This window comes from Sciurus carolinensis, chromosome X, assembly GCF_902686445.1.
Source record: "Sciurus carolinensis chromosome X, mSciCar1.2, whole genome shotgun sequence".
NCBI lineage: Eukaryota > Metazoa > Chordata > Mammalia > Rodentia > Sciuridae > Sciurus > Sciurus carolinensis.
In genome coordinates, this window is record NC_062232.1 from 94,236,666 (window position 1) to 94,257,934 (window position 21,269).

The following is a 21,269-nucleotide window of genomic DNA, read 5'->3' on the forward strand; positions in this document are numbered from 1 at the left end:
CTGCAAAACAAAACAAAACAAAAAAAAGAAAGTGGGTATGGGTGTTCAAGATAGGCTGAACAGTGTGCCTTAAGGAAGTCAATGTGTCCCTCACAGAATTGGAGCTTTTAAGGATTTTTAAGTCCATTTGTCCCTAGCCCAACTCCTCATACTCCCTTAATTCTTTTATTGCCTTTTGGATAGGTCTCAGCACACTTTCTTTGTAAAAGTCTTTAAGTCCTGGTCACAGGGGTGATTGGGGCAGTTTTAACAGTTTCATCGATGGGTGGTCCTGGTGACCTGGTTCAAGACATGGTTTGAAAACAGTAGTTTTTTTAAGGGGTTATAATTAACTGTTGCTGAAGATGAGGGAGACTAATACACCAGGCCTCAATTTTCTGAAGCCTGTCTACTTCAGAAGGTTCTCCGTGGTTTTAAATGATAACTTCCTCAAGGGGTTAGAGTTATCTACAGCTTGGGGGAAAGTTGGGCATTCCACCTCTCATTTTCCAAATGCTTGCCTATTCTGATAAGGTTCCCTGCAGTTTTATTTTTATGGCTTGTGTTTTTTTCATAATTCATTTGCCTACTGTTTGCTCTTCAGTGTCCTTTCCCCTACCTGCCTGTTTTAGTCAACTTTTTCATTGCTGTGACCAAAGGACCTGTCCAGAACAATTTTAGAGGAGAAAAGTTTATGTGGGGCTCATGGTTTCAGAGGTTTCTATCTTTAGACAGTCTAGATAGTTAGGTCCATTCCTTGGGTTCAAGGTGAGGCAGAACATCATGGCAGAAGAGTGTGGTAGAGGAAAGCAGCTCACATGACCATCAGAAAGCACAGAGAGACTCCACTGCCAGATAAAAAATATATACCCCAAAGCCACAGCCCCAATGCCCCGCTCCTCCAGCCACACCCTACATGCCTACAGTTACCACTTAGTTAATCCCTAGTGGGGATTAATTCACTGATTGGATTATGGCTCTTATAACCCAGTTATTTCGCCTCTGAATGTTCTTGCATTGTCCCACATGTGAGCTTTTGGATGACACCTAATAATTAAACTATAATACCACCTGTTTATGCATAAATAACCTACCTACTACCTAACATTTTTTTTGTAGGGAATACTTAGACATGTTTACATGTTTTTTGTATTTTGTTTCTCTCTCACAAATCTAATTTTGCCTCTCTGAAGCATATATTTAGCAATTTTTAAGCAATAAATTATTAGTGGTAACTTTTAATCTTTTACTGGCATTGTTTCTTTAACATTTTTAGTCTTGATTGATAAATCTAGATGCTTCTAGGTTATATTAGATTACATATTTTAGATTGATATTATTTATTATATGCAGCCTTGTTATCTCAGTTTCTTTATGTACCTTATCACTGAAACCTTCCCTAACCCCTCTGAGCTAGTATGTTTGCACTGTTGACACTTGAAAACAATACCTCAAACAATGACACTTTGACATTCTGAGCACTTTCAATTAAAGGAAATTGAAAGAACTTAGACGCGCATCCCAATAATCAAGGACTTTCTGACTTTCTCCTGTTTATGCCTCCAAGCAGAGAATGGAACTCTCTCACTCTGACATTCCTTTATCTGAAGCATCTCCAGAAGAAACAGGATTGCTTCCTTTCCTGTTCTGGAGATTTTATTAGCCAGGCAAGATTAAACTTAGATAACTGAGAGGAAGACAGCAATGTTACCACTCCTAGATAGACTTTTGTCACAAGTTATTATTATTCGGTCCCATTCAGCTTCCAAAGAGAATCATTTATAAACTATCATCTATTCTTCAGGCCTATTCAACTTACCTAAAAAATAATTTACTACTTCTCAAAATTGAGTACATCCCCCATCTCCCTGTCCTTTATGAAGAGAACATATATGCTTCTAAACCTAAGTTATTAGATACCTTTCTGTGATGCTCCAATACTCATTATTAAATTTATAAGTGTTTTTTTTCTTGTTAATATGCCAATTTATCTCAGTAGATTTAAAGAATTAAACTTTTGGGGAGATACCTTGCCTGCCTTTACTCAACAGTATTTCCTTTCTCTTTGACACTTATCACCATTAGTATTCTTTTTATTTCCTTATCTATTCCCTGATTTTCCCACTAGCAATGCAATTTTCCCACTAGGATATAATTTTCCTATAGGCTTGGACTCTGTTTTGTTTACTCATGCATTCCCAAAACCTGTACCAGTGGCAGGCACATAGTAGAAAATCAGTATACAGTTCTTGAATGAATGGCTAAATTCTGTTTGTGCTCCTAAGAAGTCTACTGGCAGTCCAGTTGTCATTCCTTTTCTTTCTGGTTGCTTTTATAATCTCTTTATCCTTGGTGTTCTACCTTGTAATTATAGCTTGCCTTTAATATGTAACTTTCCCACTGTTCTTTACTATAGCTCTCCTTTATTTCTTTTTTTTCTTCAGCACTTTCTGTAACTCAAATATGTGATTCCTCATAACTTATTAAATTATGGAGATATCTGTGATATGTTGTCTCTTCAAAATATTGTCTTTTCCCCTTTCTTTTTCTTCATTCCTTTTGTACTCCTTCGAGATGTGTAGTTGATCGGCTAATTGAGCTCCTCATATCTCTTAATGTCTTTGTCATAAGTTCTATTTATCTCTGCAATGAATTTTGGTAATGTTCTAAGACTAGAATATGTTTTCTATTCCCTGAATTCACTGTGTCTAATTTGTTATTCACATTCTAGTTTTATTTGTACTGTGGTCACTTTTTCACTTAAAAATTCAATTTATTTATATTTAATATCACTTTTATTTGCATAGTGGTGTTTCTTACTTTTTATATCTTTCATTAATAAATCTTTAATTCCTTGGAGCATACTCTTTTGTAGGAGCTGATAATTGTTTTTGAAAGTCTGATCATCCTATTTGTTATATAAGATGGATTTTCACCATGGTAAATTATTTTCTTATTCATTCCATATTTTTCCATTCTAACTTTATACCTAATAAGTAATTTTCTGTGATAAACCTGTTACATGAATTGAGACTATATGCCACAGTGGTTTTGCATTTGTGTTTTACAAGTGCCCAATAATTATAATGGGGCATAGGTTATAGTAATATCCCAGCTTAGTGATTCCTATGTCATGTATATAGTACATATTTAAATCTGTAAACTGCATGTGTTTTTGCCTTATGTTCCCAAAAGCTCAAAGACTGATAATCTTCCTTATTATCTTTCCTAATATTGACTGGATTTTTTCTACTTTATCCATTCAGTGAGTTTATTATAACCCTTGATGTTTCCAATCAGAGGTTCCTAAGCTTTTTATATAATACTGTGCTTAGAAAAATCATAACATTCCACTACACACTAAGATAAGTCCCTCCATACTATAGTTAAGAATCTCTGGTCTTAGTATATAAAGATCTTTGTTCTAATTTATCATCTTGAGAATGGACAAGCATGGTTATGATAGCCCATATTTCTCTTTTTTCCCCAATCTCATGGTAACTACAGTGTCACCTTATGTGCCTAGAGTTTTAGTTTGCAGTTTATTCATTTATTGTTATTCCTTGTCATTTTTCTGTTTCTTTTGAGCTCAACCATGTATTTAAAACTTGACATTTCCATGTATTTGCAGTGTGAAGGGTTTGGGTTAATTTTATTCAAAATATTGTTGTTACAATAAGTTACTCCTTCTCTTCAACCCACTCTAATTTTCTCTGATCAATATCACTCCACTATAGTTACCTTTTCAAAGTGTAACAGTTGTTTGGACTATGTTGCGCTGAGGCTTTCCTTCCCCATCATAAAAATTCATGACAGTATCCCTAAAACAAAAGACAAGTTAACAAGAAAAGAAAAAAAAAATATTTGATTCATAGTTTCATGTGATGTGGGAGCTTTCAAATGAAAACTTAAAGACTTGGGGTGAACAACCCATTTCTATGCTTATGTTCAATGAAACATGGGCAGTGGTGTAGAATGTAGTTGGATGAAAAAAAGTTGTCAGTTAATGGGAATAGACTGGGAATAACCAGAAAGTCTCGTCTATTCAGAATCTTTTTAACCCCTTTGTTGTAGCATATCTTTCTTTCAGGTGTGGGACAGAACACCTTCTGTAATAAAGATCTTAGGACCTACAACCAAACAAGGTAGGTTCAGAACATTTCTTTATGACCAACTCATACAGAAAAATGGGGGGATGTTAGAGCAATATTATCAGACTGTATAGCAGTCTTTGAGTAACAGGGATTCTGGTTTCTATGACTCACCTTGGGGAAGAATTATAGTTTAAATGGTTTCTCTTAGGAGAGAATGAGGAATAAGAGACAGGAGAGCAGAGAAGGACTTTGCTTCTGAGACCTTCATTTTCTAGAACCCAACACTTAAACATGTATTTCTTTTGCCTATTATATGTTGGTTGCAGGGAAGAAGCAATCCTGTACCATACCCTGTTCATTTTAGTATTCAGTCTAAAATTAAACTCCTCTCTGGAATATTGTCATTCCTGTAGCAGAAGAAAAATAGGAAGTACACATTCTCACAGATGATGTGAGAATATTCAACCCCCTACCCCATAGGAAGAGCCATAGCAGAGACTGTAATGAGAAGAAGATAACATTTTGAAAAGTAACTTAACATCCCACAATCTAAAATACTAGGTTATGTTCTCTGCTGCTAGTTCCCCTAAATACATTTCAGTCCTCTTCTTAACCAATATATCACTATTATTTGACATAGGACACCTGTTTCCTACTTAAAACAGTTGATTACATGGTTTTCCTCAGTCCATATTTTTCTGATTTTACTTTGGTAGTTAGAATGTATGTGATAACTGATAGAATGGAGCACTGTAATGATTACATTTTTAAATTCTCATATATTAAAAAAATCATAAACTTACCTTTATTATTCTAAGAAAACCACATGCAATTCTTTCTTTTACTGTTGGATCAATGAATTAGAAATCAGCAAGCTGTCATGTTAATAACATCATTCTTAGTAATGTCTGATTTTTACCATGGAAATAGGAACTATATTCAAAGTTCTTAGTCCTATGTTAAAAGTTGTATAAATAATCTCAATCTATCTTATTTGTCCTTTTCATTTAAAATCAAGTCTTACGTTAATGGCACATTTGAAACCATCACTTAAAGTGATTTCTTTTGCTCCCTCAGTAAATGTAAACTCAGGAGGAGTTAAATAGTTTTAAGACCACAAAATAACACAGATTTTAAATAGTCATAAGTCCCAGGTTATGCACCTTATCTGACAAAGTGAAAAATATAGTTCTTTCAAAATACATTGTGTAAAATCATGCAAGATTTAATCTCATTGTCACAAGCATAAACATATTTCTCTTTTCACAATGTTTTGCTAAATAATCCATTGCTGGAGATTCTGCTATCTTGGAGATCTTTCTGGAAAATCAACAACCACACACTGGTTGATATTTTGAGACTAAAATCATTACTTCTTAGAAAAATATAGAATAGATATTCTTGAAGTCAAGAGTATTGCCATTACTCATTAAGAGCAAACTTTATCTCTTCTTCTCTGTTTTCCATATGCATAAAGTGAAGGAGTTGAGTTAGATGATCTCCAAAGCCTTTTTTAGCACTTTCTGCCTTACTGGCTATAAAAGTACAATGACTTTTATGGTTATTTTTTAAAAGCTAAGTCACATTGGCTATGAATGGAACCATTGTTCCTCCTAAATGACATGTCCCAGATTCCCTTTCCTGGACTTATTCTCTGATAGTCAAATTCTATGGGAATAGCATCATCATTGTGGCTTGAAAATGCCTTTCAATTGCCTAATTTACAACCAACAATTTGACTGTAGAGAATGGAGCACTGTCTTCCTGCATATGCTCATTTAATACATTAAAAAACATAAGACACAAGGCACCTAAGAGATGGAAGAGTGTCATTGAATGGGTATTTACCTGATTATTAGGGGACTTAGTTTTAGTCCTGTCACTTACTATTATATGACTCAACCTAGTCAATAACTGCCATTAAATAAGGGGATGGGGATTGAGAAGACCCTTTTAGCTATAAAATTATGCAAACTGTGTCACACAGTGGCTCCCATTTTATATTGAAAAAAAAAAACATAAAAGCAAAGTTGGAAAGTCAAATGTAATAATAGGTCTGCACATATTTAGACTTTTATGGCCCTTATATCTCCAGCCTTCTACAATTTTTGAAATTCCATATCCATTCATGTTTATCTCATTTATTTCCCTGGCATTTTTAAAACATTTATTTATTTTCTGCTTTACATAAGTAACATAATGACTAACATTTTATATGTTCAGTAGGAAAAATTTTATGTTTTATTTTAGGTTTTTGATTGATTTACATTCACTTAGATCATCTTTTATTTTTGTTTAGACTTTGTAATAAACTGTTTAGATTGCTTTTGATTGGTATAATCCATAAATTTTATCTGAATCTGTTAAGCAAGTTTAGACCAGCTGTGAACTGATTAGCTTTCAACAATCTGCTTCCCTTACAGCTGCCTGTGACAGAGGCACAGCTGTAATTATGATTAGTGATGAGGTGAAGGTAGAGAATTGTTAGGGAAATTTCAGGCATCATGAGGATGCCTGACGAAGCTATTTCCTACAGAAGCTTGAAAATAAGTAATGTCAGGAAACACAATGATGAATGAAGAGAAATATAGGAGATAAATTAGATATATATATCAAAAACTTTTAAGCCTAGATATGCACAAAGACATTCATATTAGAAGAAGAATTGTATTTTCAGAGAGCAATACCTCTGCTTGGTGGAACTTTCAGAAAAGCTGTTTATAAAATTGATTGCAAACCCAAAAATGACTAACAGTGGATATCATCCTTATTACTGGCAATGAAATTGTCATAATGTGATTCTTGTCTATACTGAAATACCAGGTTGCTTTAGCTGATAATTGTTGAATTATTATTTTCCTTATTTCAACCATTCCTAAGCTATGCAAGGTTCAACTTTGAGTGTTTATAACATGCTCATATGAGAAAAACTACAGAGGCAAAGTATACATTTATGTAAACAAAAACATCTGGCTGCCTCACTCTGAGGAAAACCCTTGACTTTTTAATGAAACCAGGAGGAGTCGGTAATGTACAGAAGTGCCACTAGTAATGATGGAGGGCTAAATTCAAATCTTAGTTTCAGTATTTACCGGCTATGTGACCTTTACAAATTGCCAACTACTTGCCCTAATTCTCAGTTTTCTATTTTGTAAAATGGACATACTAATATGGTCTTTAATATGGTCTCTTCCCAATTGGATCATAGGAAATAGATGAGTTAATGCTTTAAAATAATCAGCTGATATTGTGTTACATTGGGGCTCAGGACCATCACCCCAAAATATAACTATAGGGGATCAGAATTTATGCTATGCCAAAATATACTTTCTTGGCATATTTTGAGATGGTTATTTTGAAAAACTGATGATACAAGAGTAAATCTGAAAAACTGCCTTTAGTAAAATAAATGTATACCTATAAAAGAAATTTTCATGAGTAAACAGAAGAGATTTGCTCCAGACAACTTTTACCACACCAGAGACTTTTATCTGCATAACAAGACAACTTTTATTCACCATACATTTCCTTCTCTTACCTTCTCATAACTTTTTCGTACCACCTTCAAGAAGACCTAAATCCCTATTCCCTCTCTGTAGCTCGGGATGCTATATAAGCTTCAATCATATAAGCCTTCTTCAAGTATCATATTTTGGGGGACTGTGTGTATGCATATAATTAACATGGTTTTTCTCCTGTTAATCTGTCATGTCAATTTTATTTATCTCAGTCAAAGAACCCAGGAAGGTAGGGGAAAGCCATTTTCCCCTCCCCTACCATTATAATAAATTTGAGCCTATTGTTACACTTCCTTACATAGCAAACAGTTTCTAAGGGCAGTACCACTGGCCTGCTTATTGATTCTTTCCACTAATGTAGAAAAAATCTAGTAAGACAAAAGCATTTAGGGAGACACTATAAATAATCACACCTATAATATCAAATAAACACAATGTGAATTTAAAGGAAAACGCAAGATTTAACTACAGGCTTATTCTCTTTCTGTATGAAAAGGTTTGATATTAGGTCACCTTTTAAAATTAATAATAGATATCCTTCTGGTGGCAGGGCAGGAGTAGGCAGATTTGAAATCTGAGCTCTGAATACAAAACAGGTGAAGAGAGACAGAGAAGAAATACTCAAGAGCAGGGACAAGTGAGAAAGGTGATGAGATAGATATGAAACCCAATAGTTAAGAAAAAGTTTGGATCACAAAAGCACTAAGAGGAAAATCTAATTTTGAGAACTTGTTCACAATCCCCTAAAAATAAATGTCCAAGATAATTCAAATTGTGGAAATGGCAAATTTTATAGATATAGCCAGAGCTACTTCCTACCAATTTTATTTAAGCTGCCATGATTCAACATAATCATTTTATAATACATGAAGCAAATATGTGTTCTATATTGATTGGCAGAGAATTCTTTCACTTGTGTGTGTTTTCTGAAAGCACTTAGGATAAATATTACATATTGTTCAAATAGCAGTTCTATTTTAAAATTAAATGTAGAAATAAAAAGTGCATTAATTTGTATGGCTTTGCCTTTGAAGGGACCTCAAATAGCAAGCGAACAATGTCATCTACATAGGAATGATGATTTCAAATTGTAGCATGAAACTGCCTGTTAAAAAAATGCCTCACTTGGTTGAATTCATTTGTTAGGTTGTGAAGGAGCAGACCACAGATGAGAAAATATTTTTAAAGTTTAAAAAATTCTACATGAGCAAATAGATGTTGATGTTGCCCATTGATAGCATTAAATGCAACATTGTGCCTTAAAATTCCCAAATAGATGCAGATTTCTAAGCAAACAAAATAAACTGCTCTAGAGAAAATAGAGACAGGGTAACTGTTTTCTGAAACATTCACCTTTTCTAGTGTTGACCATTTCAGAAGTTGGATGTTCCTGAACTTTAAAACTCATTTTGCTAGTGCAGTGGTATAAGTAAATAAATGCGTACTACATACATGCATATTAAACTATTTGTCCTTCAACTAGGCAATGCCAGTATGCATACAAGACAAAGTTTGTATGCATTTTGGAAAAAGGGCAGCTGATAAGCTCATAAATACATTGATTTATTGCTTGTAATTAACAAGATGAGTGATTGTGATTTTTTTTTGTCATTTATTTTTATAGGTTAATAGCTGAGAAATAACTTCCCTTAGAGAATTTGTATACTAACTTAGAACTTTATGAAGTCATACCACCATCTTTCATCTGGACCTCCATACTTGGCAATTGTATTATTTGACTTATAACTCTAGTCATGCTGCCAAATCCATATGCCACAAGCTGTGATTTGGGGAATGATTATTTCAAGTAGTTACTATATGTCTCTTGCCTGCATAAATTTTGCAACTTGCCAGGTTAACCATAATTTGCCATCAGTTTAGTCAACAAGTTTTTCTTGGAAAATTTCTGTTTCCAGAACAGTACTGAGTTGCAGATTATGGAAGAAAGAATAGGGAAAAGAAAAAGCAATGCATACTTTGATCTTTTCCCTTAAATATCTTCTAACCCAAACACAAATATACAAATATATGTAATACCAAGTATACTAGGAAGAATTCTAAGATGGTGCCCATATGGTAGTTTCCCTGGTATTACTAACATGATTATGTTATACTGCAAAAGAGAGTTTACACATGTGATTAAGGTTACTGATCAACTGTCTGCGAAATGGGAATATTATTGAAGTGAACCCATCCTAATAACATGAGACCTTAAAAGTAGAATGTTTTATCCTAGTAGTAGCAAAAGAGGAAGTCTGAAATTCAAAACACATGGAAATTAAAGGTACTGCTACTCACTTGAAGATGGTGAGATCCCTGTGAAGACCTCACAGTAACCTCCAATTGTTGATTGACTGCCATCAAGAAAGCAGGGATCTTAGTCCTTCAACCACAAAGAATTTGATTTCGACAACCAGTTGAATGAGCTTGGAGGAGGACCCTGAAGCTCATAGGAGAATGGAGTCCCAATGGACACCTTTATACCTACCTTCTAACTCTGGACAGAAAATATTGCTTAAAGGAAGTCCAGTGTAGCTGCAGAAGGGTGGGCAAGAGAGAAAACATGGACAGGATCACAATAGGAACCTGAGCACAATGGTAAATCAAAGAAGGTTGTTGGTTTTTTTCCTTGTTTTGTGTTTTAAAGCAAGGAAGGTACAAAATCAAATTTGCATTGTTTAGTAGTAATTCAATTTGCCAGGTGTAGGATGGATTAAATGTGGGTGAGGAATAGTAAGGTGAAAAAAAGAAATTACTTTAGAAATTACAGCAATAGACTAGGTGAGGGTTGATTCTGGCTTAGACCAGAATAATAATATTAAAGACCCATGGAAATGGCAAGATAATAAATGTGTATGGTTTTAAGCTGCTAACTGGTAAAATATGCACCATAAGTAAAATAAAACAGTGACAAGTGTGAGATGTTGTATTCTTATAAGAATTTGAGAGATAGGCTTCATAGAGAAATTTGTATTGGAAGCAGGTCTTCAAGAATTTGAATTTGATTATGATAAGTAGAGATATAGGGAATTAATAGGCCAGAAGTTCTCAAATTTGGCAGTATATTGGATTACTGGGTTGCCTTAGAAATACTAATGACTGAATTTCTAATTTAATTGGTCTGCATACTACCTAGGCATTGGGATTTTAAAACTCTCCCCAAGTGTTTACAATGAACAGCTAGAGTTAAGGAATGTTCCAGGCAGAAGGGACAATATGAACAAAGGCATGGAATGGAATGAGTTACTGAAGAGTGAGTAACTTCATCTTGTTAAAACAGGACATATATGAGAAAGGAGTGGTAGCAAAGTTGGAGAGCTGAGGTTTCATTGTAGCTGTAGGCATATTTTGTTTGACCTGCAAAAAATTTTTTGAATTATTATTTTCTTGAGTTTTTTTTTAAAATTTATTTAAATATATTCAGGCAACCATTATTCTCACTTTTCATAAGTCTCATTCCTTATTGCTTATTATCTCTCTTGGCTTCATTCACACATTTAAGATATCTGTTTTGTCCCTATATGTATTTAATTCAGTTATTTTTGTAAGGCATTTTTGGGCAAGATTATGAAGGCCTGAGAGTTTGCCTTAGTTTTATAGACAATGAATAGCTATTGAAGATTTTAGAGCAGGGAGTATTTGGCCTTAATACTTAGTCCAGGTTGCAATAGAAAGAGGAAAAAGAAGCCAAATAAGAAACTATTGCAATAGTCTAGACAAAAAGTAATTTGGGAACGAATGAAAGGTTATTTATAGGTACTGCAAAGAAAAGTATTGATTCAGAAATATTTTATCTATAGAACATAGTCCTATCATAGATTAGAAAGGAAGAGAATAATGGATAATGGATTGGGGTTAAGAGGAGAAGGGCCGATATTTGTACTTTTGCAAATCTTTCCTTCATTTAATTTAGCAAAATAGCACAAATATGATTAAGGGTTAAACACTTATGGGTACATGATATTAAAGAAAGAAATATTTAGTTGTTCACACAAAGTCCCTTGAAAATGGGCTTGAAAGGGTAGAAACAGCAATTGCTCTGCTACAGTCAACCAAACTCAAGAACAAGTATCTGTTAAGCACTTACATGTGCCAGACACTGTGCTAAAGTCTCAAGAGTCAAAGTCAACATAATCATGCTTCTTGTCCTGATGAAGCCTAGATAGTCTAGAATAATATATATGTAGATACACCTATATAAAATTAATGAATTCAAAAATAAATACATGAATAGGAAAAGACAAAAATGATGAAAGAAAAACTGAGGTTATATGGGAGAAAATAATGGATGAAATCAAATTTAGTTTGGAGATTAAGTGAAGATTCCTTTAAAGAAATGATATAAGTTACAACCTGAAGAGCCAAAGAGAAAGCCATGTATGGAGTGGGGGAAGGGACATTATAAAGAGAAGGAGAGAGATTAGCCACACAATGGCACTGAGACAAAAAAGGTCTTGCCTAAAGATTAATATGACTGTAGAGCAGGGAACAAGGAGAACAGTGAGAGGAAAACTGTTCAGGATTATGCAGGAATCCTATTTATAAAACACTATATTAAATTACATTGGCAAGTCAGATAACATTGTTTGTTTATCTGTTTATTTTGGTGACCTGATGGAATTTGCATTGCGAAATTACAATTCCAGTTGTTGGGTGAAAAATAGATTAGGTATAGGGAACAGGGGAGAATGGAATGAGAAATTTATTTGGGAACTATTTCAACAGTTTAGGTAGGCAATGATAGTACTTGAACCAGGGTACTTATATTACAAATAGTAAAATTTGGACAAATGTGGGATGTTTTCATAGTGGATTAGACAGAAACTGATAAAAGATTGGATAAGGGGACTAAAGAAGAGAAAAGATTCAAGGATGAGTCCAAGGACTCTGGCTTATGTACCTGGAAGGAAGTCACTTATTGTGATGGGGGAAGCACACAGGAAACCTAACATTCTGGGGGAAGATAATGAATTCAGGTTTGGGCATATTAAGGTTGAGATATTGGTCAATAATCAAGAGGTATTGTCCAACAAGGAATTTGATTAATGGATCTGGGAATCAAAGAGATTTCTATAGTAGATAACAAATTTTCTTCCTTCCTTTTGCCCAAATTCCCCCATCAACTTTTTCCTTCTTGTTCTGCATTCTCATGTCTCTTCTGCAATGTTTAACACCATGGACCACGGACTGCTCTGTTCTGGAAACTTCTCTTTCTGCCTCAATATTGCCTTGATTTGTTTCTCCTTTTCTTCTTCTTCTTCCTCCTCCTCCTCCTCCTTTTCTTCTGGTTAAAACAATTCTTGTTATAAAAGATACAACTTTGTAAAACACTATAGAAATGTGTAGTATGAAAAATACAAGATGGGCACAGTGGCACACACCTGTAATCCCAGCAGCTTGAGAGGCAGAGACAGAAGGATCACAAGTTCAAGACAACCCTCAACAATTTAGTGAGGCCCTCAGCAAATTAGAGAGACCCTGTCTCAAAATAAAAATATAAAAAGGGCTGGGGATGTTGCTCAGTGGTTAGGCACCACTTGGTTCAATCCCTGGTACAAAAATTAAAAGTACAAATGGCCTTCACTTACATTTCAAAACCTTCTAAACTTGCCAGAGGGGATATGCTACCAGAATTCTTATGTATCTATAAGAATGTACATTAACAAGTAAAACAGAATTTCACATATGTCTGTGGTATATATGGTGAAACTTATTATTAATATTTTTTCTGGCACTGGGGATTGAACCCAGGCTCTTATGGGTACAAGGCAAAGTGCCCTACCTCTAATCTACATCCCCAGTCCTTAAGACAGAATTATAAATATAGTATTTCTCATCTCAGTTTGGCTGAGATTCTAAAGCAGATAACAATACATGCCAAGCACCCTTATGTTCTAAAATATGGTACCATACTACCTATTCTGGGGTAGCAGAGTTATTCCTTCACCCACTTTAAGACATCATAAAGAAGGTTAAGTATTCATTAATCATTTAAAGGAGTTGGTTGAGAAGATTTTGTTAAAAGAGTTGGAGTGCTTAGGTATTGTCCTCCCGAAGGAAAAAAAAAAACGTTTTCAGGATATCCACTCAGAGAAGTGTCTTATAGTATTTGGGGAATGTAGATACAGGCACTGGAATTGGTTTACTAGACAAACAATTCTGTAGACAAGCAGCTAATTGAAGTAAACTGCCTGGCACCAGAGCAAACTGACAGGTCTATGCTGGGACTAAACCACATTTCTTCCAGTGGGTGTCATTTGTACCAGATGAACTCTAAAAGAGATTCTGCCCAAGACATCCACCTGATGAAGGAGATGACCCTGGTGGGGAAAGATTGGTGACATAGTGTTGGAAGTCAGGAACTGAGAAGGAGTAATGAGTGATAAACAAATCAAACAAAGAAAGATATAACCTACACCAACAAAATGCAATGAGAGGGCCCCCTGGAAAGTGAGGATCACCAAAAAACCTGAATAATACCCATGGGAGAGTATACTACCATATTGGTATCCAACTCACCAGAGGTACCGATGGTATAGATTATAACTGTCATAAACAGAAGCTTTTCTACTACAGGAAGGGTTAGACCAGCAGAGGGAGCAAAGCAGGTAAGTACATAGGAAAATGGAGAAGGCTAAACCTGTCTCTCTTGGCCAGCATCTCTATTAGTTTTCTCTTACTGTCATCTTACCACAAAGATTATGTCTTAAAACAACACAAATTTATTGTCTTATATTTTTGTAGGTCTGAACTTTGGGAATAGCCCAACTAAGCTAGTTTCTCTGCAGAGGGACTTAACAACCTGAAACAGAGTTGCTGGTCAAAATGTGGTTCCATTCTGGAAGAATCCACTAGGCTCGTTCAGGTTGATGCCAAGTTCAATTCCATGTGACTGTGGAAATATGGTCCTCATTTACTTGCTGACGGTGAGTTGCAAGTCATTCTCAGCTTCTGAAAGTCTGACTTTGCCTGATTCTTTGTCCCTATGAATGGCAGCAACAGAGAATCAAGACCCTCTCATGCTTACAATAACACTGAGTTTTTCTTCTTCCATCTTATTTCTTCTAATGCATTCCTTTCATGTCTTACTTTCCTCCCTCTTTTGAGGGTCCCTGTGAGTACACTGGGTCAACCTAGATAGTCTAGAATATTCTATCTCATGGTCATTTCATTAGTGACCTTAATTGCCATCTGCAAAGTTTCTTCACAGCAGTAGTGTTTAATTAAGAAAGCAGGAGACAGGAATCTTGTGGGAACATCTTAAGAATTCTGTCTATGCCAAAGCATAAGACAGAACAGGCCTTAATGTGGAAAATAAGTTTATATTGAACTGGAATAGCAGCTTTAAATTCAGAAAAATGAAATTATTAATATTACAGATTAAATGGAAATATGTGTCACATATTTCATTCATGTTTGAGGAAATTAAGTCAGTACAGTTAAATAAGATGAGCATTTTCTAAGTTTCTGTCTTGGGTCTCTCCTTAGAGTAGTTAACTACCCTCACAACTTCAAAATTTCTCTCTGCATGAATTACCATTTATTTGTGTGTGTGTGTGTGTGCGTGTGTGTGTGTGCAAGTGCAGTAAAGTACCCAAGTATAACAAATACTATAAAGTGTTTGGGGTCTAATACTTTAGATATCATCTAAAAACATTTTTGGTAGCTTTTTCTGCATCTTGAAACTTGCCAGTCTAAACCAGATTTTATAGAGAAGTTTTATGTTAGGGTAAAGGCAGCACTAGACTTGGGTTGCATATACACTGTGGTATAAGTTTCTGTATGACTTGGAAAAGTCATTTAAAATCTCTATATAATGAATAATAATATTTTATCTGCATATTTTCTAAGAATATTTTAAAGTCAAAATGAGATTAATGTATATGGAAGTACTTTAAAAATCACAAAGGACTTTTTAAATAAAAAAATACTGACTTTTACCTTTACCAACCATGATGTATCAGTTGCAAACTATTTTAATTAAAATTATCATTAGGGGCTGGGGTTGTGGTTCAGTGGTAGAGCACTTGCCTGGCACTTGTGAGGCACTGGGTTTGATCCTCAGCACCACATAAAAATAAACAAAATAAAGGTATTGTGTCCATCTGCAACTAAAAGTTTTTTTAAAATTATCATTAATGTAGAAAAGTCCAAACAAATGCAATCGTTGATTTATACAAAGGAAAATGCGTTTTTGAGTTGAGTGTGAGCTATTGATAACATCATTTGTCTTTGTGATAGCTGATAGATATGCTATGGGTAATTTTAATTCGATTTTGAGAATTTGTTTCTTTATAATACATCTTCTTAATAGCATATGGATTTGAAATTTGAGCAAAAATCATTTTCATGCTAACTCTTGCAATATTAATTCAGCAGTTTTTTAATTATGCAAAATTCATCTTGATCAATTTTTCAATATTTTCAGATCAGCAAACTCACACATTTTTATTAAATACAAAAAGAAATGTCAACCATATATTTGTGATTCATTTGTCTTTGGCACATTATATCAATATGCTACATAAAGTTAAGAAATGAACAGACTTTTTCAGAGTCCCTAAAAATTTAAATTGTAATATTACCAAAATAATATAAAACAAATCATGAATAAAACATTTTAAAAATCACTAATAAAGCGGGCTGGGGAGATAACTCAGCTGGTACAGTGCTTATCTTGCAAGCACAAGGCCCTGAGTTCGATCCCCAGTACCGCAAAAAAAAAAAAAAAAAAAATACTAATAAATAAGGAAAATAAGTTGAAATCTCTTATCATCATTACATATTGGCTTTAAGAGCTTTATATGGACATATGTATATTTGGGGGGGGGTACCGGGATTTGAACTCAAGGGCACTCAGCCACTGAGTCACAACCCCAGCCCTATTTTGTATCTTATTTAGCAATAGGGTCTCACTGAATTGCTTATTGCCTCCCTTTTGCTGAGGCTGGTTTTGAAGTTGAGATCCTCCTGCCTCAGTCTCCTGAGTCTCTGGGATTACAGGCATGTGCTGCCATACTTTTCTTGGACATATATATTTTTTAACAGGCTTATTGAAAAAATCATTCTGTGGCAGGCTAACTATTGACCCTCAAAGATCATAATCATCAGATCCTTCACATGTTATCCCATAAAACTAACATTTTGCAAATGTAATCAAGGACATTTTAACTGGAGATATTATTCTGAAATATCTGGGAGAGCCTTGCAAACAATCAGTGTCGTTATAAGAAGGAAGTGGGCAGGGGGATTTGATGACTGATAGAAGAAGAAAAGGCAAAGTGACCACTGAGGAAGAGACTGGAGTGATGTGGCCATAAGCCAAGAAATCACCAGAAGTTGGAAGAAGCAAAGAATGAATTCTTTCCTAGATCCTCTGGGAGGAATGCAGGACTTCCAACACATGACTTTAGACCAATGAAAACGATTTCTGACTTTTAGACTCCAGAACCGTAAAAAAATAAACTGGTGTTTTTTTAAACCACTCCATTTGTGGTAATTTGTTTCAGCAGCAATAGTGTTATTGAGTAAGGGCTCATTGCTCAAGGTGCATAGAAGTCCATACTATGGCACCAGGTTTTTGTTAAAAGAAAAAGGTTTATTGTACAGTCAACAAACAAGAAGGTCAGGAACTATAAAATCATATTTATCTCATGGGTGGTCAGTAGCAGGGGAATTTATAGGAAGGGAAAGGGGAAATGTTTGTCGATTGGATAACAAGAAGGGGGGAACATGTTTCTTTTCCCAGGGAAGTTCTGTTCTTCATGGGGGATTTTGAGCTTGTGATAGCATTGATTAGAAGAGATAGCTGCTTATGCTCATGTCCATGCTTAAAAAGCCAGTTTCAAACCATAGAAAACATTAGCAGAACTTCTGGAGTCTTCCTGGAAGACAACTTAAGAATGTCATTCATTAAGGAATTTATGTTCAGGTGTGTCTAGACCCTAGCCAATTTCAATAGAAAATAATAAAAATTTACATAGAGTACAATTGATTCATTTAAAATGTACATTTTAATGATTTTTAGTGTATTTTCATTTGTACATCTATTGAAACAATCAATTTAGAGTGTGTGTGTGTGTGTGTGTGTGTGTATGTGTGTGTGTATGTGTATTTCCCTGTGTCAGTCTACTTTTCACCTCTGTGAGCATAATACCTGACAAGAAGAACTTAGAAGAGGAAAGATTTATTTTATCTCACAGTTTCAAAGGTTACAGTTCATAGTTGGCTAGCTCCATTGCTTTGGGTCTGAGGTGAGTCAGAGTATCATGGTGGAAGGTCAGGACATTATACAGCTGTTCACCTCATGACAGCCAGGAAGGAGAGAGAGAGAGAGAGAGAGAGAGAGAGAGAGAGAGAGAGGGAGAGAGAGAGAGAGAGAGAGAGAGAGAGAGAGAACAAGGAGCCAGGGACATGATATAGTCTCTACGGGCACACCTTCAGTGACCTACTTCTTCCAACCATGCCCCACCTGCCTACAGTTTCAATTGCCCATCAGTGAGGCAGGAAGATAGATATCCCATAGGCAGCCTGGATAAGGTCCTTGGAGAAGGAACGGAGGGGAGGGGAACATCATGCCAACCTGAAAGGCGACATCAGTCTGAAAGACATTCTGTGATTCGTTGTTCTCTGCCAGTGTTAACCACGAGGACTTCTTCTGACATAGAATACTTGTTTCTGTTCCTCACAGCTTCAACCACAGCAGCCCTTTCTTAGTTACCCTTGCCCTTGCCCCTAGCAATGGCCAACCACAAGCAGATCACTACCTGGAATGCTTCTTCTTTCTAACAGATGGGTCAAAAAGCACCAGGTGGGACCTGTCCTCTGAATTATGTAAATAAAGGATTGAAATCATGCATTTTGTATTGACTAATTAAACTCAGAGCTTAGAGAGCTTGATTGGTCCATCCTAACATTTCTCAGTCCACCAATCACCTGTACTTGCCCATTAGATATGCCTTTATAAACCCCTAGACAACAGACGCCCGTTGGCATCCCTCTCTTGGGGTACCCCCATTCAGGAGTTCTGCTTCTTTTTTTCTTTTGCTCTAATAAATCCTGCTGCTTTGCTCTCACCCTTGTGTCTGTGGATTTCATTCCTGGAATTCAGGAGACAAAGAACCCAACTGCTTAAGACCAGTGTTATGCCAGTAGTTCATTCAAATTATTAATCCATTAAATGGATTAATCCACTGATGAGGTTAGAGCCCTCATGATCCAAGAGACCAATTCTTCAACACATGAGATTTTGGGTGACATTCCAGATCCAAACCATAATATAAACTTAATTGTTGGAGCAGATTTAGGTTCACAGAAGTATTCAGCAGAAGATAGAAAGTACGGAAATTTCTCATATTTCCCTGGCCTCCACATATGCACAGGCTGCCCATCAAAATTCTGCATCAGAGGTTACTTCTGTTACAACCAATGGCCCTACATTGATATATCATTCTCATCCAAAGTCCATAATTTACAGTTGGTCCAGTCTTGGTGTTTTATGATCGATCTATGGAATCTGACAAATTTATTGCAATATGTCTCTGTCACTGTAGTATAACACAGTATTTTTCCTGCCCTAAAACTCACCTGTGTTCTGTCAATTCATCCCTCTCTCCAATTAATCCTTGTCAAGCAATGTCCATTTTACTGTCTCCATAGTTTTGCCTTTCCCAGAATATTATACATTTGAAATCACACAGTATGTGGCATTCTCAGATTCACATATATCATTTAATACTATGCATTGAAGGCACCTCCATGTCTTCTCATGGGTTCATAACTCATTCATTTTTTTTTTTTGTATTAACCATGTCTTTATTTTCTGTAACTTGCTGATGTTTTGACATCCTGGAGACCTTGCTGACCTGAAGACACTGCCTCTCTCAGGGTTGGCTAATTTCTTAAGGATTCCCCTGCAAGTGTGCCTTTCACATGAAAATCAGTCAATCTGAAGTCCACACTCGAACCGCCTTTTCTATCAGGCTCTGGTAATGGCCCATACTCTCCTGCCCTGTTCACCCCAGAACCAGGTACCACAAAACTAGAGATAGGCCCTATGTTCCAGAACCCACTGAGAATATTCACACTAGCTATTCCTAAACCTGCTAACCTTGCCTTACCTGTTCCATCCCATGGAAAGCACAGTTAAGATGCCTGCCTACACTCACTCCCTGTCTCCTAACTGACCCCAATGTTTACCTCTATGTCCCAGCATGAAGTGCTACATGGTGTTCCTCAGCATCTGTAAATATAAACGTCCTTTACGATAATCATTTCTATGTCCATATGTCTTGTCATACATGATTAAAACAGTTCACTTTAAACACTTATTATGTGTTTCATAAGTTTTCTGTGTACAAGATGGTACAAGAAAGCTGAGTATAAGAAAACTCTGCCTCTCATTTGTCCAGTTTCTCCCCCTGAGTACCCTCTGTTCTTAGTTTTTCGTGGATTTCTCCAAACTTTTTCTTTTTTTAAAATTGTTTTAATTTTTACAGACTGCATTTTGATTTATTGTACACAAATGGGGTACAACTTTCATTTCTATGGTTGTACACAATATAGATTCACACCATTCATCTAATCATACATATACTTAGGGTAATACTATCTATCTCATTCTACCATCTTTCCTTCCCCCACCCCCCACCCCATTTTCCTCTACACCATCCAAAGTTCCTTCATTCTTCTCTTCCCACAACCCCCCAGCCTCCCTCCTCGTTAGATATCGTCATTCACTTATCAGAGAAAACATTAGACCTTTGGTTTTTTGGGCTTGGCCTATTTCACTTAGCATGATATTTTCCAACTTCATCCATTTACCAGCAAATGCCATAATTTTAATCTTCTTTATGGCTGAGTAATATTCCATTGTGTATATATACCACAGTTTCTTTATCCATTCATCAATTGAAGGGCATCTTGGTTGGTTCCACAGTCTGGCTATTGTGATTTGAGCAGCTATGAACATTGATATGGCTGCATCACTGTAGTATGCTGATTTTAAGTCCTTTGGGTATAAACTGAGGAGTGGAATAGCTAGGTCAAATGGTGGGTCCATTTCAAGTTTTCTGAGGAATGTCCATACTATAGCTCATTCATTTTGAGCATCAAATAATATTCTATTGAGTGGGTTCACCTACTGAGGGAAGTTTCTAAGCTTCTTTGAAGCTTCTAAGTTTAGGCTATTGTGAATAAAGATGCTACAAAATATTTGTGCACAAGTTTTTGTGAGGACACACATTTTTCAATACCTTTAGATAAATATCACAAATGTGATACTGGACTGTATTGTTAGATTATGTTTAATTGTGTAAGAAACTGCCCAACTGTCTTCTAAAGTGGCTACACCATTTTGTTTTTCCCACTAACAATGAGAGAGAATTCTGGTTGCTCCACATCCTTGTCAGTACTTGGTGGTTTCAGTGTTTTAGATTCTAGCCATTTTAACAGATGTGTAGTAATATCTCATTGTTGCTTTAATTCATAATTCCCTAATGACATATAATTTTGAGCACATTTTCATGTTTGTTTCTCATGTGTACATCTTCTTTGATATGGTGTATCTATTCATGTATTTTGCTTATTTTTAAATTGAGTTGTTTATTTTTTATTGCTGAGATTTAACGGTTCTTCATACATTTTGAATAATAGTATTTTATCTAGTATGATTTTGCAT